Source organism: Globicephala melas, chromosome 2 (genome assembly GCF_963455315.2).
Source record: "Globicephala melas chromosome 2, mGloMel1.2, whole genome shotgun sequence".
NCBI lineage: Eukaryota > Metazoa > Chordata > Mammalia > Artiodactyla > Delphinidae > Globicephala > Globicephala melas.
The window spans coordinates 8,877,073-8,898,241 of NC_083315.2; the positions used below are offsets into that span (position 1 = coordinate 8,877,073).

Here is a 21,169-nt window from a genome sequence, read left to right on the forward strand (position 1 = left end):
CCTGTGTGGCCAAAAACAAAAAACAAAAAAGCAACTTATGGTTACCAAAGGGGAAAGGGTGGGGAGATAAATTAGGAGTTTGGGACATAACATATACACACTAGTATATATAAAATAGATAACCAACAAAGACCTACTGAATAGCATAGGGAACTATACTCAATATTTTTTAATACCTATAAGGGAAAAGAATCTGAAAAAAAAGATATATATCTATGTATAACTGAATAACTTTGATGTACACCTGAAACTAACACAACATTGTAAATCAACTATACTCCAATTAAAAAAAAATAACTTTTCAATAAAAAATTGTTGAAGTCCAGAAATATTACAGGAATAAATACTATCATTCTTACACAAACTATTCAAAAAGAGAGAATAAGGGAATATGTCAGCTTACTTTATGAGGCTAATATTACCCAATCAAATCTTTCTTTTTAAATAATGAGAGCATTTAATTCTTTTCTTAAAAATTTATTTATTTTGGTTGCGCTGGGGTCTTAGTTGCGGCAGGCAGTCTCCTTAGTTGTGGCTCACAGGCTCCTTAGTTGCAGCTTGCCGGCTCCTTAGTTGCGGCATGCATGTAGGATCTAGTAGTTCTGGCTCTTGGGCTCTAGAGCGCAGACTCAGTAGTTGTGGCACACGGGCTTAGTTGCTCCGCGGCATTTGGGACCTTCCCGGACCAGGGATCAAACCCTTGTCCCCTGCATTGGAAGGCGGATTCCTAACCACTGCGTCACCAGGGAGGTCCCACACAACCAAATCTTAACAGGATTTTGGAAGAAATTGACAAGATAATGTTAAAACTTACATGGAAAAAAAATGTGTATATATATATAAATAAAACAGCCAAAGCAGTTTTGAAATAGAAGGACATGATTGGAGGATTTATCTTATATGATTTCAAAACTTACTATAAAGCTTCAGTAATCAAGACAGTAAGAATAGACATAACGATAGACATATAGATCAATAGAATAGTGTAAACAGTATAGACAATCCAGAAATAGACTCACCATTAAGTGAACAATTGATTTTTTAGAAAGTGCCAAGGTAATTCAATTTGGAAAAGATATATTTTTCAAGAAATGTTGCTAGAATTATTGTATATCTGTGTGGATAAAATGAACATTGACTCTTAACTCACACTATGCACAAAAAAAATAAATCAAAATTGTTGGTTGACCTAAATGTAAGAGTCCAAGTTATTACATTTCTAGTGGAATATATAGCATAAAATCTATGTGGCATTGGTTAGCAAAAGAGTTCTTATAACGGACCTAACAAAAAGGAAATCAATGAAATGATAAAGTTTATTAAAATAAAAATTTTGTTTCTATGAGACACATTTACAAAAATGAAAAATTAAGATATTAACTGGCAAAAATATTTGCAAAACACATACTGACAAAGAATTTATCACTCTTCTCATGAAGGGAGGCAGGAGCAACTGACAGGAATACGTGTCCTGCTGTGAGGAACTCTCCAGAGAAGGAAGACTGACCACAGGGATCTTAGGAGTGTCCTCTGGGAGGTGGAACAAGATGGTGACACAGGGCAATGGAGACTGCAGAGAGCCAAACACAATCAGAACTCTCAGCTGGGGCAGGAGCCACCTTCCTTCCTTGGGATGAGACGCCCTGAATCCCACCAGTGTGGGAGAATTGTTATATTAAAGTGTGGGTGTATTAGTAACAGTCTGGGTTAGTAGAGCTTTCAGAGTCTCCTGGACTCATCTTTTCCTAGGACCCTTTGGTTGCTTCTTTCAAGAGTGATTCTGCTGATGAGAAAAACACAAGGGGCAAGACTGGCTGCATAGTATGTGCACCCAATGCAAAATGGAAATGCTCTGCCTTTTGTTCAAAAATTATTAAGAATTTCAAGATGGCGACCCGCCCCCCGGCCCCCCGCATTGAACTGCATGTGAGTTCCTCCTAGGATTGAGTCCATGTAACTGTACAGGTCACGTGCTGCAATGCAAATCCTGACTTGCAAATAGGCTCCCAGTCAGAAGCAAGAGGAAGATCGGAATTCTATGCTGGAATGTTTCTCAAATGTGACTGCTTAGCAGAATCTTCTGGGGAGCGCTGAATTAATGAGGTTCCTAGGTGCCTAAACTGAAGGTCGTGAGGAGGTTCAGGAACACTTTTTTAATTTGCCAGGTGATTCTGCTGGGCAGACAGGTTAGGCAATCAGAGCTATATAGGTCTCATAATTTTTTTTTTTTTTTTTTTTGCGGTACGCGGGCCTCTCTCTGTTGCGGCCTCTCCCGTTGCGGAGCACAGGCTCCGGACGCGCAGGCTCCGGACGCGCAGGCTCAGCGGCCACGGCTCACGGGCCCAGCCGCTCCGTGGCATGTGGGATCTTCCCAGACCGGGGCACGAACCCGTGTCCCCTGCATCGGCAGGCAGACTCTCAACCACTGCGCCACCAGGGAAGCCCCCTAGGTCTCATAATTTATATGAGATTTGAAGAGGTTTGAATACTCATCTCATGTTGTTCAAATTGAAAGATCTTTACAATCGTATGTGATGATTATCTCTTTAATACTAAGCATAGGTTATTACAATGAGTATATTGGATCATTATGCAAGTGTTGGAATAAGCTAGGGATGCTAAATATCATTTCAAATTCTGCACTTTACTTTTCAGTCCATTCTTACTATCCAATTGACTCCTACTGAAACACCCTTTTCCTTTTCCTTAATCTTCACTTCCTTCTGCTACTTGGACCTTGAAAAAAATCTAGTTTTAAAATATTTGCATGATAGTAGCCCTTAACGCTGTTTAAAACTCTTAGATGATCCACTAGGTCCATAAAAATATTAGTGAAAAATGTAAATCCTATCCAAATGCCTGCAGTCCCAAATACTGGTATGTAAAATAATACTTAGGTCTATGCCTGGTAACTGATTCACTTCAAACTACCAAGATCATCAGAAAATATTACCTAAAATTTAGTTTTAGGTTTTTAAAGTATATTTTAATTCTTTTTTTAATGCCTCGTGAGCAATATAATTCTTCATTTTCATTGGACTAGACTAGCAGTAATTCTCAGTGTCAGAGGTTCCTGGGCACAGTCAATTAGGCAGACATAGACTGACATCTTAGAACTTGGCCTTGAGATGGAAAATGATACAATGTGAGATACACAGAGTAGTCAAGGAGTCTTTGGGACTATTGATTAAGCTGCTCACAGAACACACTGGACTCTAACCCAGCCCAATCTGTAGAGATCAGCTCTGTATTCTTCCTGACATTTTCTTATTTCCTTCATTTGGAAGCAGAGGACAGACAAGAGTAAAAAGGATATTTCTCCAGTGCTTGCTTTCCAACAGAAAATGCAGTTTAAATATATTTCTTCATGCACCAACTCTGTTTTGTTAAGGTATGTTTCAATTCCCCTCAGGGCTACTTGGCTTATTTTCCTCGAAAAGAATGAAGGGAGGAAGGCGTTGTATAGCAAGCAGGGGCCTCGCAATCCTTCTTTCTCTAGCGCAAGGGCCAAGTGTGCTTCCTGCCACCTGCCTCCTTCCATCTCCTGGTGCTTGTTAGGAACCTGGCAGCCCTGGGCAGAGGCAGAAACCTAGCAGGCCTTGTTGTTGATTTGTAAAAGCAGCCTGATTTGTTAGCTTTGCCAAGCAAGTCCCCTGGGGTAACGGCGGAAAGACTACTGAAACTCTTAGTTGAGGAAAGTACAGGGGCGAGCGCTTAAACTGAGAAGGCTACTAAAACAGTGGGACCTCCAAAACCAACCGGGTCCCCAGCCTCGAATCTTGATTCATTGTTGCCACCACCACACACGTTCAGGGGTGAATACTGATCAGAGTCTGCAGTCTGGATCAGGGCTTCTTGCTTCCCTGTCTCCAAACCTCGACTTAGAAACAATGGGTGTGATTCCTCCACTTACTCCTTTTGCTCAGAAAACCCCGGATTCCTATTTGCAGTGTCTACTAAGATGCACGTTCTTAGAACCTTTCAAGTGGCAGAAGAGCTCGTTCTTTCCCTTCAACCTGGCCCACGGCTGCTGGTCTTTACCAGTTGGGAATTTGTGTCATCTGCCTCTCACTTCCCTCTCGGGAGTCTCAGGTCCTCTACATAGAGGAGCTAATACTGTTCCACTGACATCTTAAAATTGAGAAAGGAAAGGAAAGGATACGTCTCACCAAAACGCTCCTGAGAGAAACAGAGGAAAAGACATTTACTTCAAACTACAAATAGTGTCATAGTAGCAGCAATGATATTAACCATCTAAGCACATAACTATCTGAGATTCTAAGATTTGGATTTGTTGGTCGAGAACTTGTCCAGAATATTGAAGTAGAATTTGTTGAAGTGGTTTAACAGCAGCCTCACTGTCTATAGAACAAGGATCATAATTATATCCCCAGATTTTATTTTTATACCCAAACATTTGGAAAAGCACTGCCTTCCTGAAGTTCCCCAGATGAGACATTGACATTACTGTACAGCTCTCAAACCCCAAATGTCTCAGTAATGGTCTCTGTTCCAGACCAGTTGCCCTGAGTTTCTCATCCTTCGGGTGCTGAAAACCTGTCTGGCAGCAAGACCAGCAGCCTCGACATTTTCAGCTTGCGTGTCCAGGGAAGGCCCCTGACTTCCAGACTTCCTGCTGGTTAGACAGTGCCCGCCCCCCCACCCCCGCCGAGACACTCAATTGCCATGTGCTCTGGATCCACTTCTCTCCAGGTTCCCTGAGTTCTCAATCATTTTAGCTCAAAGACTTCCAGGATGAAACCCATCATTCCTCGCATCTCTCCGCTCCTCAGTCATTGTCAGAAAAACAAGACTCTCAGATGAATTGTCATCATGTAGATTCATGTTCCCAATTCCTTGTGTAAATCATGTGTTCTATCCAAACTCCCAGATCCTTCCTCCCCAAATCTTCCACTTAGTTCTCTTGGTCTGTTAAAAGCAAATTCTCTTCCTCTAAGCATTCACTTCTGTTTATTATTCCAATGGAAACTTAGTTGTCCCCTGAGGCCACTCCTTCCCTTCAAGTCCTAGAAAATAAAAGCTTTTTCTTCTTTTCTTCCCTCATGCTTCAAGATGTGCTTGTGGAGTTGATAGGATCTCTGCTTCTATTTGTTACTTCCAGATCTTCTGGCCTTTCAGAAACAGAAGCTCCTTTGAAGTGTGCGGTGCCAGTCTTCATCATTTCCTCTCCTCGTCAGTGTGTTCTACCATCTCTCAGCCCCTGTCTTCCCCTTCCCGGAAGCTTGGTGATCTCAGACATCCAGATATATGACTCATCTAAAACTCTGGCCCCTCAGGTCCTTAAACTCCGTATCCTCAGTGAACTTTTTCTCCAGCTCATCTCTCATGATGCCAAGGATCTCACAAGGATCCAGATCTGGTCATGACCAATGACTGCACTGCTTCTGAAACCTTGATTTCAAATGTGAAGACAGTCTTGGACTCTCACCTTTTATTTCAAAGCATTTATTGTACTATAACCATTCCAGCATTTTCACTGAGACTTTAAATTTGTCGATTCTTTTCACTACCCATTATCACCTGTTCTTTCCTCACTCTCACATTTAAGAAAGTCTTCTTAGACCTCGTGTCTAGCTCCTGCAATCTCCCGATTTACAGCCCCAAATTTTGCAAAAGAATTGTGTGAAGTTTCTGTTTTCACCTAACCACCTTCTAATCACTACAGTTGGGCCTTTGTCCTCACAATTCTACTCAAACAAACTTTAACAAAATCATTAATATTTGACAAAGCCAATGGTCTATTCTTTGTCCTCATCTCAGTTGCTTTTGGTAGTATTAATTATAGACATTCCTTGGAAAGTGCCACTTTGATCTGCTGGAGTCCCAGACACCATACCCTCCTCGTTTTCTTTATAATTTATTGGTTGCTCCTCTCAACTCATATGCTGGAAAATTGTCCTCTACTATTAAATACTGGCTTGCCCAGAATCCTGTCCTTACCATTCTTTTATATGTTATACTTCTTTCTAAGTAATCTAAGACTCTGCAATGTGAAGTGTAGCCTGGGCTTCTCTCATGCATCTCAAATTCATTTGTACACTTGCTTACTTGAAATTCTTTTTTGATGTCACAGAATCAACATAGTCCAAACAAAACTACTGATTTTCTATTAAAATTTCTTTTATTTCCAAACTCCCCATCTCAATAAACAATACTATTATTCATTCAGTATTTAAGTCCAAAAGCTAGAAATCATTCCTGATTTCTCTCTTTCCTCTACACTTATATTTAATCCTTTTATTATTGGGTTGGCCAAAAAGTACCTTCGGTTTTTAAGTAAAAATAAAAGACACATCTTTCATTTTCACCAAGAACTTTATTGAACAATGTATTCACCCTTTTGTTCCACTACCTTCTGCCATTTTTCAGGCAACTTCATAATTCCATCTTCCCAAAACTTTTTATCTTTTTGAGCAAAGAACTGTGCCAGGTGCCTTTTATAGTCTTCCAGGGAATTGAAATTTTTTCCATTAAGAGAATTTTGTAAAGACCTAAATAAATGGAAATCCAAAGGTGCAATGTCCGGTGAGTACGGCGGTAAATCAGAACTTCCCAGCTAAGCTGTAAGAGTTTTTGCCTGGTCATCAAACATGCGGTCTTGCGTTATCCTGATGGAAGATTACGTGTTTTCTATTGACTAATTCTGGATGCTTCTCGTCGAGTGCTGCTTTCAGTTGGTCTAATTGGGAGCAGTACTTGTTGGAATTAATTGTTTGGTTTTCCAGAAGGAGCTCATAAGAGAGGACTCCCTTCCAATCCCACTGTATACACAATTTCACCTTCTTTGGATAAAGACCGGCCTTTGGTGTGGCTGGTGGTGGTTCATTTCACCTGGCCCACGATCTCTTCCGTTCCACATTATTATACAGTATCTACTTTTCATTGCCTGTCACAATTTGTTTTAAAAATTGAATGTTTTCAGAAAATAAATATAATAAAAATGGAACGTTTTCATTACATTTAAGTGGAGCATCGCATGTGGAAATACGGTCAAGAAGGTTTTTTTCGCTTAACTTATGAGGAACACAAACATCAAAGCGATGAACATAACTAAGCTGGTGCAAGTGATTTTCCACGCTTGATTTGGATATGTTGAGTATGCCGGCTACCTCCCGCATGGTATAATGTTGATTTTTCTCAGTTAATGTCTCGATTTGATCACTATCAACTTCAACTGGTCTACCTGACCGTGGTGCATCGTTCAGAGAGAAATCTCCAGCATGAAACTTCGCAAACCACTTTTGACACGTTCGATGAGTCACAGCACCTTCTCCATACGCTGCACAAATCTTTTTTTTTTGCGTTTCAGTTGCGTTTTTACCTTTCTTGAAATAATAAAGCATAATATACCGAAAATGTTGCTTTCTTTCTTCCACCTTCAATATTAAAATGGCTACACAAAAATTCACCAATTTTGATACGTCTTTTTTTAAATGCACACTGATATGACGGCTGTTACATACAATCTAACAAAATTGTTTCCAATGAAGTTAAAGACAACTAAGTACTACTAGAGCCATCTTATGGAAAAAAACGAACAAACCTTTTGGCCAACCCAATATATCCTACTGGTTCTACTTTCAAAACATACAATAAAATATGACCACTTCACCGTCCCTACTATTACAACTTCAGATCAAGCCACCGTCATCTCTAAGCCACAGCCTCTTAACCAGCCTCCTCGCCTTTGTTCACCTCCCCCTTCACCTGTAAAGTCATCCTCCACCCTACAGACTTCCCTTCCAGTCACTCCACATTCAATACCCTGTAACAGTTTTCCACAGAATGCAGGAAAATATTTAATTTGTACCATGGTACTAACCCCATCTCCTTCCATTTTTCCCAGAATTTATTGTTTTAGCAACAATTACCTTAAAAGCTGCCTCTTGAACATGTCAGTGCCATTCCCACTCTAGGGCCTCTGATGCTCACCTTTCCTTGTATAATTATTCTCTTAATGATCTGCATGTGGTTTCCTCCTTGCTCATAATTCCAGTCTCTATTCAAATGTTAAATTTTCAAAAGCAGGGCTTCCCTGGTGGTGCTGTGGTTGAGAGTCCGCCTGCCGATGCAGGGGACATGGGTTCGTGCCCCGGTCCGGGAGGATCCCACATGCCGCGGAGCGGCTGGGCCCGTGAGCCATGGCCGCTGAGCCCGCGCGTCCGGAGCCCGTGCTCCACAACGGGAGAGGCCACAACAGTGAGAGACCCGCGTACCGCAAAAAAAAAAAAAAAAAAAAATTTTTTTTCAAAAGTCTTCCCTGATCATTCCAGCTAAAAGAGACATCTGCCTCCTGGTAATTCTGCATCCCAATACTGTTATCTTATTCACAGCCCTTATCATTACTTCCAATAATATTTGTTATTATTTGTGTGTTTATTAGTTGTCTACTGGCCCTTCTTACTATGATGTTGCCCCATAAGACTCTTTCCTGTTACTGCTTTTTTTCAGGAAGTGCAAATTATGCCTGCAGAAACTAATAACGGTAACAACAATAATTAAAATTTATATAGTGTTTATATGTGCTAGGCACTGTTTTAAATGCTTCTCATATATTAAATCATTTAATTTTCACAACTGTATGACATATCTACGATTTTTTTTATAGATAAGAAAAATGCACACAACCAGGAAGTTAGTAGAGGTAAGATTCAAACCCAGGTAGTCCGGCCTCAGAGTCCAAACTCTTAGCCACTACACTGTGTTCTTCTGATTTATTGGCTGTCTGACTACCTCACTCTTGAAGTAAGGTCTTGAAATTCATGCCTGTCCATATTTAATCTGACCAATGTTCCAAACTGGCCAGAATACCTCAGTGATACAGTCATTAAACTCTGTAAAAGCAGCTCAGTATTGTTGTAGATCAGTGTTCCTCAAAGTTCGGTCTTAAGAAACTTTTACACTTTTAAAAAAATTTTGGGGGGCCTCAAAGAGCTTTTGTCTATATGGGTTATATCCCTTAATAGTTACCATTTTAGAAATTAAAGCTGAAGATTTAAAAAAAAACCTATATATTAATTAATTTTGAAATAATGATACCATTACATGTCACTATAAATAATATTGTAATGAAAATTAACTATACTAATAAAATAAAAGAAATATAGAGTGCGAAGAAAAGCAATATTTTACATTTTTGTAACTTGCTTTTATGTCTTCTTCCATAGAAGACAGCTGGATTCCCAGATCTGTGTGTGCATTCAATCTGTTGTGATATTACACATCATGTAGTCTCAAGAAAACTTCACTGTACACTTGGGGGAGAATAAGAGGGAAAAAAGGAAATGACTTCTTAGTGTTAATACAAGCAGTGTTTTGACAGGTAAGATCACATTTTGAGAACTACTTTCCTGAACTGAATTTACACATCGACCTTCTGTTCCCTAATCCCCCAGGTTGTTCTCACTAAGGTAAATAACTAATTTGAATACTTTAACCTACATTTATGTTGACCACATTAATTTTCATTATTTTTTCCAGCTCAATCGTTCCTGCTTGCTAATGTTATTTTAAAATGGCTGTTAGATGCTATTAAATTAAATGCTCTTATAAGGTATAAGCTTAATAAATGAAGTTGCCATAAAAATTAAATAATCAATCAACTGGAATTCAGTCATTCATCCATTCAACAAATGCTAACAAAGTTATTATCAGGTGCCTGGCTCTGTTTTAGGTCTTGGGCTTCATAAGTGAACAGATGTAGACAAAAGCCTGTGCCCTTGTGGGACACACATGCTAAGTAAGGGAGACAGACTGTAAAGAAGAGAAGATATGTAAGTGGCTCTGTTTGTTCATTTCTGTTTCCTCAGACCTTAATCACAAAGATGAGATCACCAGGCAACATTTAAACTAACTCCTGATTTCTGCTCTATTGAATGTACACAATGCCTTGCCTAACCTGTTGATTCCTTCCCTGGATTAGAAGGAATAAGAATAAAGAATTAAGTGGTTAAAGAATGGCTGCCCCTCTACCCCCAGCCTCCCCTTAACAAATTTGCAGGTGGACCACGCGGGCAAGAGAGCATCCAAAGGAAGATCAGGGGAAGTCAGCAGTCTGCACACAACGGAAAAATGACGAAGAATCTGAGCTTCTGCCTTAATGATTAACTGAGATTGTTTTCCCTTTAAAAATTGTCACGGCTGAGCAGAATCTTCGGAGTTGGTGTCCAGACATGAGTCCAACTTCTCCCCAGATTGCTGGCATTTCTGAATAAAGCACTTTCCTTGCTACTGACACTTGCCCCGTGATTATTGGCTTTTGGGTGGTGAGCAGCTGAACCTGAGTTCAGTATCAGATATGGTATGTTCAAAAGTGGTAAAAAGAAAAAGACAGATGCGAGCCTAGTAAGGGAGATGTGGTGTGCATGGGAAGGTGAAATTTAAAACTGGGTGGTGAGAGTTAGTCTTATAGAGAAGGTGACAATGAGCAAAGGCTTGAAGAAGATGTAGCATTACCTGTGCAGATAAGTGGGGGAAGAAAGTTCTGTGAAGAGGGAGCATCCAGGCAGAGGCCCCCAGCAGCCCATGTACCTGGTGTCTGGGGAACAGCAGGAGGAGTGGCCCAGCACAGGGGAAAGTATTCTATGTGAAACCAGAGATGCCAGGCACCAGTCCTGTACGTCTTGCATGATGTTAGCTTTTATTCAGAGCAAAATGGCAAGTCAGTTCTAGTTTGGATTATGAATGTGTGCTGCATGAACCTGCACAAAAAGCATAATTATATGTGTCTTAATGTCTTGGATATAAAATTAAGAAATTGTACCAGAAAATTTCCAAGATTCTGACAGACTATAATTCTATGATACTAAGACATTTTAAATGTAATAAAGAAATACAAAACAACTAATAGAAGCTAAAATTATTAGTCACAAAACTGAAATTTCCATGAAGATATAATTCAATGAGGATGTATTTTACAATGTGCAAATCGGAGAGACAAAATCAGCAATAGATAGCACAGGGATTCAAACAGTTAAAAAGAAAAATAAAGTCTAGTCTCTAATGAAGTAAACAGAAAGCAAATTGAGATGAAATTCAGAATGTTACTGATGAGACTATTAAGATCTATATATTATTTATTCATTCTTACCACAGGTAGAATATATCAATATCATATCATAAAATATTATAGTGTCTTAAAAGAAACTAAGTGTCCAGTTCTGTGTATAAGGAGCTTGGAAGTCACCACTCCACCCTAATAAGTAAAAAGCTAAACAGACTGGAAAATTAACTCTTCCTGAATCCCCAGGGCAAACAGCTGCTCCCAAGATTGGAGAGAGAGACAGGCAAATACAGGGAGTCTCAGCTCACCAGAGCAGATTCCAATGCTGGGGTAGGAAATCAGCACTATAATTTACAAACTGCTGGAGGCTCAGTGCCGACAAGTCTGAGAGTTAAAAGGCATCAGGGGTACCCAGTCATAGTCAATACTGTGAGATTTACCTCCAGGAATATAACCAGATTCCCATAGTAAATATAGGAGAAAAATCCCCCAAGCATTCCTGCTGGGGGTGAGGGAAAGAGCCACTTTGAAATATGCCTGGATATTCTGTTCTTCTTAACAAGGGTTGCCCGCAGGGAAAACTAGTTAACCAGAGCCTAACCTGCTGGGGTTTTATCACAGTCTAACTAACCAGGGAAGGGAAACACCCAACTCCAGCCCACTCTAGCCATCCTGTCCTACCTAAGGGGGGAGAAAAAAACTGAGAAACTCTTGTGAAGTTCATGGTCTGGAGACACAGGCTCACTAAAAGACTGAGACCTAACACAGGACCATAGAGTGTCTCCTATCCCCCCCACACCTCACCTCCACATTACTAAGGCCTATTTATAGCAGTTCCTTTTTGCCCAGTACATCATGTCCGAGTCTTAAGAAAAAAATTGTAAAACATACCGAAAGGCAAGTAACACAATTTGAAGACACAGAGAAAGCATCAGAACCAGATGTGGCAGGAATGTTAGAATTATTAGACTGGGAATTTAAAAGAACTCCGATAAATATGCTAAGGACTCTAGTGGGCAGACAACACACAAAGAACAGGTGGGCAATGTAAGCAGAGAGACAGAAGTTCCAAGAAACAAGCAAAAAGAAATGCTAAGGATCAAAAACATTAAAACAGAAATAAAGAATGCCTTTGATGGGCTTACTAGTAAACTGGACATGGCTGAGGAAAGAATATCAGAGCTAGGAGATCTATCCATAGAATCCTTGAAAGCTGAAAAGCAAAGAGACAAACAAAACAGAAGGGAATATCCTAGGACTGTGAGAAAACTGCAGAAGGAGTTAACACATAAGTAATGTGAATACACAGGAGAAGATGTTACCAAACACAGGTTCGGATGCTCAATGCTCAAAAGCCAATAATTGAGGGGTAAGTGTTGGTAGAAATGAAAGGTGCTTTATTCAGAAAAGCCAGCAATCTGGGGAGAAGTTGGACTCATGTCTGGACACCAACTCCAAAGGTTCTGCTCAGCCGTGACGATTTTTAAAGGGAAAAAGGAGAAACAATCTCAGTTAATCATTAAGGTAGGAGGTCAGATTCTTCATCATTTTTCCATTGTGTGCAGACTGCTGACTTCTCCTGATCTTCCTTTGGACGCTCTCTTGCCTGCATGGTCTGCCTGCAAATTTGCTAAGGGGAAGCTGGGGTAGAGAGTCAGTTATTCTTTAACTACTGGATTTCATTCATACTCCTTTTAATCCAGGAAAGGAGTCGACAGGTTAGGAAAGGCATTGTGTACATTCAGTAGAGCACAAGTCAGGAGTTAGTTTAAATGTTACCTAGTGATCTCATTTTTATAATTAAGGTTTACAGGGAACAGACATAGACAAACAGGAAAGGGGCAAAAGAGCTGCTTACAAGTCCCCACTTGTCAGACATCATTCCATTTTTATGGGATTAGGGGCTAGGTCCATCTTCTGTAACTTCTTTGTGCTGACATAGGGCACCATATTTTCTGAGTGGAAGATGTTGACATGGGTCTCCAGCATCTCTTTGCTGACAATTTTAGTTTCCTGCTTACATATATGGGCAGAGCAAGCTGTTCTAACGCCCACAAAGATATAATTATGTGCAATACTGTTAATCTCATTATTTCATCAGACACTGATTCTGTGACTCTAAGGTCCTAATCATTAACTACTTGAGCCTACGCTTTTGAGACTCTGGGAGGCCTGGGAGACTTCAGCTTTCTACAAACAAGAGGCAGGGGACATAGAGGGTCCTTTGTATTTAGGGAGGGCCCTGCAGGGTTCTGCTTGGTTCCAAAGAAGGGGAGAAAGGAATAGAAGAGATTTTTGAAACAATAATGACTGAGAATTTCCCCAAATTAATGTTAGTCATCAAATCACAGATCTAGGAAGCTCAGAGAACATTAAGCAGGATAAATGCCAAAAAACTCCTAAACAAACCCAAAACAAACCCAAAACTACACCTAGGCATGTCATATTCAAACTGTAGAAAATCAAAGATGAAAGAAGCCAGAGGAAAAAACTCTTTACCTGTAGAGGAACTAAGGTAAGAATTACATCCAACTTCTCCTCAGAAAGCATGCAAGTAAGAAGAGACTGGAGTGAAATATTTAAAGTGTTGAGAGAAAAACCCCGCCACCCTAGAATTTGTACCCTATGAAATTATCCTTTAAAAGTTAAAGAGAAATAAAGATTTTATCAGGCAAACAAAAATTGAGGAAATTTGCTGCCAGTAGATGTGCCTTGCAAGAAATGTTAAAAGAAGCTTTTTTTTAGAGAGAAAGAAAATAATATAGGTCAGAAACTTGGATCTGCATAAAGGAAGGAAGAACATTGAAGAAGAATTAGTGATGGTAAAATAAAAACTCATTTTTCTTATTCTTCATCGATCTAACAGGTAAAAGGTTGTTCAAAATAATTAGAGCAACAATGTATTTGGTTGTGTATGCTTATATAAATATCACATATATGTTTATATACAAGTGAAATGAATGATGGCAGTACTATAAGGGACAGGGGGAGAAATAGGGAGGAAGTAGAACTATTTTGTTATAAGGTACTCACACTGCTGGTAAAGTGGTATAGTGTTATTGTAAGTGGGCTTAGATTAGTAGTAAATGTATATTGTGAGCTCTATGGCAACCAGTAAAGCAAGTAAACAAAAGAAGTATTAAAGAAACTAAGATCTGAGGAATACTGGAGATTTTTTTTAAAAATGTATTTAAATGCATGTGCTCCTATGAAGCCTTAACTGGCCTCCAAAATAACGAATTGTTGGCAAACTGTCAGCTTTCCATCAGGGAATTCAAACGAGTCTCTTGAGTCCGAGACAAGGATCTATAAATTGGAGAAACTGTCAGTGGAATTACAGCTCATGATCAACACAGCAGCACACTCTGGCTTTTTGACACCTTAGCCTAAGACCTCAGGTCGAGTAAAGCTATATTATCACATTAGCTTCAGAAGAGGCTTGGAGAACTACTCTTTGAAAGAAGCAACTTAACACCAGTCACTTTTCTGTTGGACTTTTCTGGTTATCACTTAGGGCTTAAGGGATAAAGGATACTATTTAGTGTCCTTTCCTCACCCAGGGTGCAAGAATCAGTGCTACTTCAAAGGAAAGGGAAAGGGAAGGTTAGCCCAAGGTCCATGAACAGATATGCAGTGAGGGAGTGATGCTCCAGGGCCCAGATACTCAATCCAGAGTCCAGGAAGGGATGGCTTACAGCTCACTCAGCGCTGGCATCAAGGCAAAATGCACTGGGCTGTCATCCAAGTTCCCAGCACCAGCTCCCGGGCTCTCCTGTCTTCTACTAGCAAGCTTCTGTCTTCATATGCTTCATGAAGTTTCATTTGACTGGAGGATTTTAGCCCAGATCAGTGCTCCTATTTGAGGCAAACACCCTTTCTACCTGGTTAAATCTCCTGATAGAGTCTCATTGACTTCACATCACGAATAGCTAAGATGAGTTTAATTCAATGTATTTTTATACTGAGTGTCTCTTATGTGCCATGTCACTCATGGCGTTACAGGAGATTCTGAAAATAATAAAGAAGTCAGACAGGAGCTCATTTCTAGAGCTGTGCTGTCCAATGCAGTAGCCACTACCCACATGTGGCTATTGATACTTGAAATATGGTTGGTCCAAACTGAGACATGCTATAATTATAAAATGCACACTGGGTTTTATCAAATTAGTATGAAAAAAGATTATAAAATATCAATATAAAATAATTTTATATTGATTATATTCTGAAATGATAAGATCTTGGATAAGATAAAAACATTATTAAAATTAATATCGCCAACCATGGGGAGTCAGGTATTCGAATTATGATCCATGGTCTTTCAAATAACTTTATTAATATATTTGAAAAATCAGATAACAAGAAAGAAAATTTCAGCTGAGGAATTGAAACTGTAAAAAAAATCAAATGGAAATTCTAGAATAAAAAAATATGATAACTGAAATTAAGAATGTTGAAGTATGTATTCATTCAGCTCCTCGATAAATACCCAAAGAAAAGCCCACATACATGCTCCAGGAGAAATGCAGAAGAATGATTCTAGCAGCACTATTCAAAATGGTCTAAAATGGATAAATAAATTGTGGTCTATTCACACAATGGCATAAGTATACAACACTGAAAATCAACAGTAGGATAGATGGATGTCACAAACACAGTGTTTTGTGAAAGAATGTATATATGAAAGAATATGTACTATATGATTCCGTTTATATGAAGTTCAAAAATAGGTAAAAATAATCTGTGGTGTTAGAAGTTAGGACAGAGTTACCTCTTAGGAGAAGAGAGAGGGTCATGATTAGGAGGGGACATAAGCGAGGCTTCCAAGATGTTCTATTTCTTGATTTGGGTGGTAGTTACATAAACGGATTCACTTAGTGGTGATTCCTCAAGCTGCACACCTAAGACTGTAAATGTTTCTATATGTATATAAAAAGTTTATAACATAACACATAATACAATATAATAAACTTCAATAAAATGTTCATTGAAGTAAAGCAAAAAAAAATCTCCATTTCTTTTTACCTTTTAAATATGGCTACTAAAAAATTTAAGTGACAAATGTGACTCACATTATATTTCCATTGGATAGCACTGCTCTAAAGAAGAAAAGATTATCATAAAGCATTAAGTAGGATCACAAACTAGATTATGCAAAATGCTATAACTGAGATTTTTTTTAAATATAATGGAAGATATTAGTAAGAAGTCCAAGAAAGCATCATGGAAAAGACAGGATTTGCTCTGTGCTCTAAACTATGGGTAAATCTGAACTATAAATACTCTATACTCTTTGAAGACTTAAATAATTTGTTTCAATTAATCTTCCTTTCATACCGTAGCCTCTGTCCTGCACCAAAACTTCTTCCCTCCCATCCCTTATGATTTGGGAAGTTATATTGCTGATGAGACACAGTGCCATTATTTCAAGGGATCACGTGCCTTATGGTTGTGTTTTTTATCTTTCCAACAATATTGTCACTAAAGCCAATGTGGATACTGTTTCATCATCAGTTGGGACTTCATTACATAACTGAGTTATCCTGGACCCTCAGTATCAATGGAATGTAAGCATTCTTTTACTAAACTAAACAGAAACTCCTGAAGTTAAGAACCTAAAAACAGCGTTTCTCTTGCTGTTTATAATTGTGAAATTTGCACTTCCTTCCTTAGTAAAGACCACTGGGTTCTAAAATTAGCCATAATCTGCAACTGAGACCACTCACAACTAAGTCCCACTCTCCTGCATCAACTTTACTCTAGCAATTCTCGCCAATTCACCATCTGGGTCAGGTCATATTAGCATGAACACTGGAATCCATAATTGCTAGATCTCATTTTCATTTCCTAAGCATATATTTTGTAAACAAGTTGCAGAAAATCACTACCTTGTAACTGTGAAGGAACTACAGAAAGCCAAGACCCATCTTTCTCTTATACTCCCCTCTGCTCCCTGCACTTCTGAAGCCAATTGAAGCCAGTCCCTAGCAGATTTGGTCTCATGAATGTCATATATAAAGTTACCCATAAATTCATGATACCCAAAACAATATCTAATCCTGGAAGGACAGGAAGGTCCTACCCTAATACAAGTACACTGACGCAGCAGCCTTCCTCAAGATGTGCTTCCCCACCCAGGACTATCACAAGATAGTCCACTTCTGCGTACAGGGCTTCTGCCAGTATGAACCTCCTGTTTAATCTCTAGATGGAGGTAGTAATCCATAGCCCCTTTTTATTTGATCTCATTAAGGAATTTCAGGTAATGTATAGTTAGCCTCTCATCATATCATCCACCCAAAAAGAGAGAATATATTCACATTGATCTCCTGTTTTCTGCTTGTTTCTTCTCACTCTAGTTGCAAACTGCATCTGCTTCTTCCTTTGCTCTCTAATTTCTGGTTGACCAACATCACTAGCTCTGCTTCATGTAGACTTATCTCCACCCCCACCGTCCACCCCACCTGCTTTACCCCAGGATCTCAGAGCTCATCCCCACCATTATTGACCCCAGAGAGGCTGGGCTGTCTGTGACTCTCAAGATAAGTCAGCAGCCTGGAATGCAGCAATCTCCAAGTAGGTGGATGCATTATTTATGGCTATAAGGTATTAATCAAGTAACAAAACACAGCAAGTCTCACTAGTGCCAATGCCGTGGAGAAGATGGTTCTGGGAATGGGATCAGACTGTGTAGCAGTGTAGAAGCAGGTGGCAGAATAGAAAGGAGAGAAGGAGGCAATGATTTCTGACAGCTTTACTTTGTGTCAGATGCTGCCCATGCGGAAGTCTCCCTTTCATACATTTGGAAATGAAGTCTCAGAAAGATTAAATATGTGTCACACAGCAAGTAAGTGGGAATAGGCTTCAAACACTGGTCCCTCTAACTCCTCCACATGCCCTTTTCTTTCCCTTTATCACCTGTTTGTACACTGAAGCACATATTTGTGTATTTTTGGAAAAACATGTTCAGAATAAGTTTAGGGATAAATACAAAAGCAATGATAAAGAAAGAACCTAGGCCTCCCCTTGGACTTTGCATCCTCAGGCATCGAGCTGAGATCAGGAGGTGATTTTCCTCGTTTCACAATAGACTTGGAATGGTAATGACATCATGGACGTCTTCCATCCCTATGCTCTGGTTTGAATTTGCTTCCATTTGAGGCCAATATTAGGTCAAATTTCCAATCTTCAGACTTTCCATTTTTAGCAATAAAGACCAAGTTTTACAGTATCTGTTTTGTTCAAGCTCTTCACTGAGATGATCCAATACCTAGTACCTCTGGACAACTAGAATTGCTTAATCCCAATGATTAAATAAAACAAAAAAATCTCATATTTTTAGGCACAGCCTATTAATTTATTAGTTTGGGCTCCTTAAAGTTGTTCAAACAATTTATTTGGCCTTAGCACACATCTAAGTTGGAGAACAAGTAAAATCATCTCCAGGCTGAGAGTCCAAAAATATGAAGCTGGTGGGTTTGGGGCTATTTTCCAAAGCAACACAGTAGTGTGGACACTATTCTATTAGTAGTGTGGATAAATGTTAACTAATAATAAGTTTTAAGTCTGTGTGACCTCCATGCAAGCTACATTTTGGCAACCAAACAACTTCTAAAGTCATCCATTTGTAGTAGTGTGACGCAAGCTGTGCACATACATTTCCATTAGATGATTTCTAATGTTTCATGAGAGTTCTTGCTTATTAGTGAGGCTTGGAGTAGAAGGGAAGCTGAATTGTAGAAATAGGAGCACAAGCATACAAAATTCAGAGAAATGCCTCCACTGTTTCTTTCTAATTTTAGTTTAATTTTCTTATTTCACAGATAAGAAAATTAAAGCCTACATTATCTAACATTCCATAAATACCCAGAGCTCAGAGAAAATAGTGAGTCTCTCTCTCTTTTTTTTTTTTAATACTTAGCTCATATTGTCATAGAGTAAGCATTTAGGAAATGTTCCTCAGAGTGAGTTGAATTCATGATGAAATCCATGTCATTGAATTTTCTTATAAACACCTAGGCAAATTCACACAGTGAATATTCCCTTTTCATAATCAGTCCTTCGATTATATTAACATTGATTTCTCACTATTATAATTCTATTAAAAACTCTTGTAAATGAAGATTTTAACAGTAAAAAATAAAATATTATATAACACAGCATTTAACTTCAGGAAAATTATTGTGCAGAACACTGAATAAAAAAAAAAAAAAAAGCAAGCAGTTACTACCCTCTCAGTCCAAGATGTAATATCATGAGATAGCCTTTAAATTACATTGTTATAAAAGTGTTGCTTTACAGATTCCGTAGGAATTAATAATGGTCCTGAAAATAAACTAGATGGTTTCTTTTCCTTGGCCTCCATTGTACGTCTTAAATGGCATTTCTGTACTCACAGTCATCTTTTTTAAGTGAATAAACTTGTCTAACATCCAGGAATTACTCTGGGGAAAGATACTCTATCCATGAGGTTGAATTTCTTTTCTCCCCAGAAGAAGGTAAATTGGATTATCCAAACCACTGTTATTCCCATTACAGCCTTGCCTTTTTTCTTCGGTGTGCTCTTTGTGTCTGCACTGTTCTAATGGGCTCCACTATGGAGGATGACCCCGGACGCTGTCAAGACAATGCTTCCTTGAGAAGTCAAACAAACTGGCAGAAATGCCTAACGAAAAAATGATGAACTCAGATACCAACACACGCAAAGAATCTGAGGGAAATCATTTCAGTTCTATATATGGTTCAGGACAAGCAATTAAAGAAGACGTAAGTATATTCATACAAATACTAGCCACTTGCATTTTCACATAGTCCAGGAGTTGTCTTGGGCTAGTAAAACTGAGCTTATCTTCTGCATGGAGACATCTACCTTCTTAAAATCCATTCTGAACACAAGCTTGGGCACTACTGGGTTGCAATTTACTCCTCAAGAGTAGACACTTTCTAAGCTTATTAAAACATACAGAGCTCAGCACAGTGTCTTTGCACTTATTTCCTATTGAGTTGAAATTTGTAAGTATATTTTAAAGGCAAAAATATTTTTTGCTATTTCACAGAATGACCTATTTCTAAGAATATTAAATATGTGCTTTCATAGAGGTAGTTTACTGTTAAACCTTACCTCAGTTTCATCATCCATAAAATGGGAAAATAGTAAAACCTTACTTGCAAGATTGGGAGGGTTAAATGGGCTAATACTCTTAACAGTGCCTGCCTGGTAAAATGTGAGCCCTGGAATGAATTTTAGTTGTTATTCTTGTTCCTCCTTGTTTGCCTTTTATTGCTATTACTGATTACTAAAGTCTTAAGAAAGTCCATTGTACTTACCATTGTTCCACATTCGAATGTTATAAAACAGCTTGAAAATACACAGACAAAACACATACATACATTTATGTGTATTCAATCGATTGATTAGTAACTGGTGAATCATTAGAGTTATACTGTATTTTCCTAGAATGCTTCTTCTGGGCCAAGTTTACCAGAACTCACGTAGGAAAGACCCCACGAGTAGCACAGGTGGGAGTACAGCCATTCAACAGCTGCAACGGGGCAGCCGTAGCACAACTGCTGCGTCTCCGGTGCCTCCTCACTCAGAACCGTGCCAGGGCTGCTAAAAACACTGGGCTCCTGAAGAAAATGGAAACTCGCAAAGCCTGTTCCTCTGAAAGAGACTCGGACACTCACGCAGTATCTTCTCACTCTCCTTCTCTCTCTTATGCGCGCACGCGCACACACACACACATTCGCCCACACAAAATCTCATTTGCCTGCCTTCAGAGAGATAAAAGCGAGAACTGAGGCACATCTGCAGACAAGGAGGACTAAGTGTACTTCACATTTTCTTCCCAGTCCTTTCTCTTCTATCATCTTTTCCACCCACCTTGCTCATTCTTTTATCTTTGGAAGATAATAATCTTAATAATTCTGATTAAAAATAGTTTTTAGCGTGTTAGTATTCATCTTGGTGTGTTGCCCTCTTTACAGGAAAAGGGATGCAGGGTAGAGTAGGACCTGCTGATAGCAACATTTAAACCAAAAGTGAAGGACAGGTTCTTCGATTTGGGTAAATACGTTGGGGCAAGAGGAGTGTTTAGAAGATCCTTTATTTCAAACACTGTGTAAAACTGTCTGCTTCTCTTACATGTG

General features: G+C 39.1%; 1 pseudogene; it reads left to right on the forward strand.

Moving 5' to 3' along the window:
• Positions 1–21,169, forward strand: part of LOC115842328 (cilium assembly protein DZIP1 pseudogene) — a 148,812-nt pseudogene that overhangs the window by 15,218 nt on the left and 112,425 nt on the right.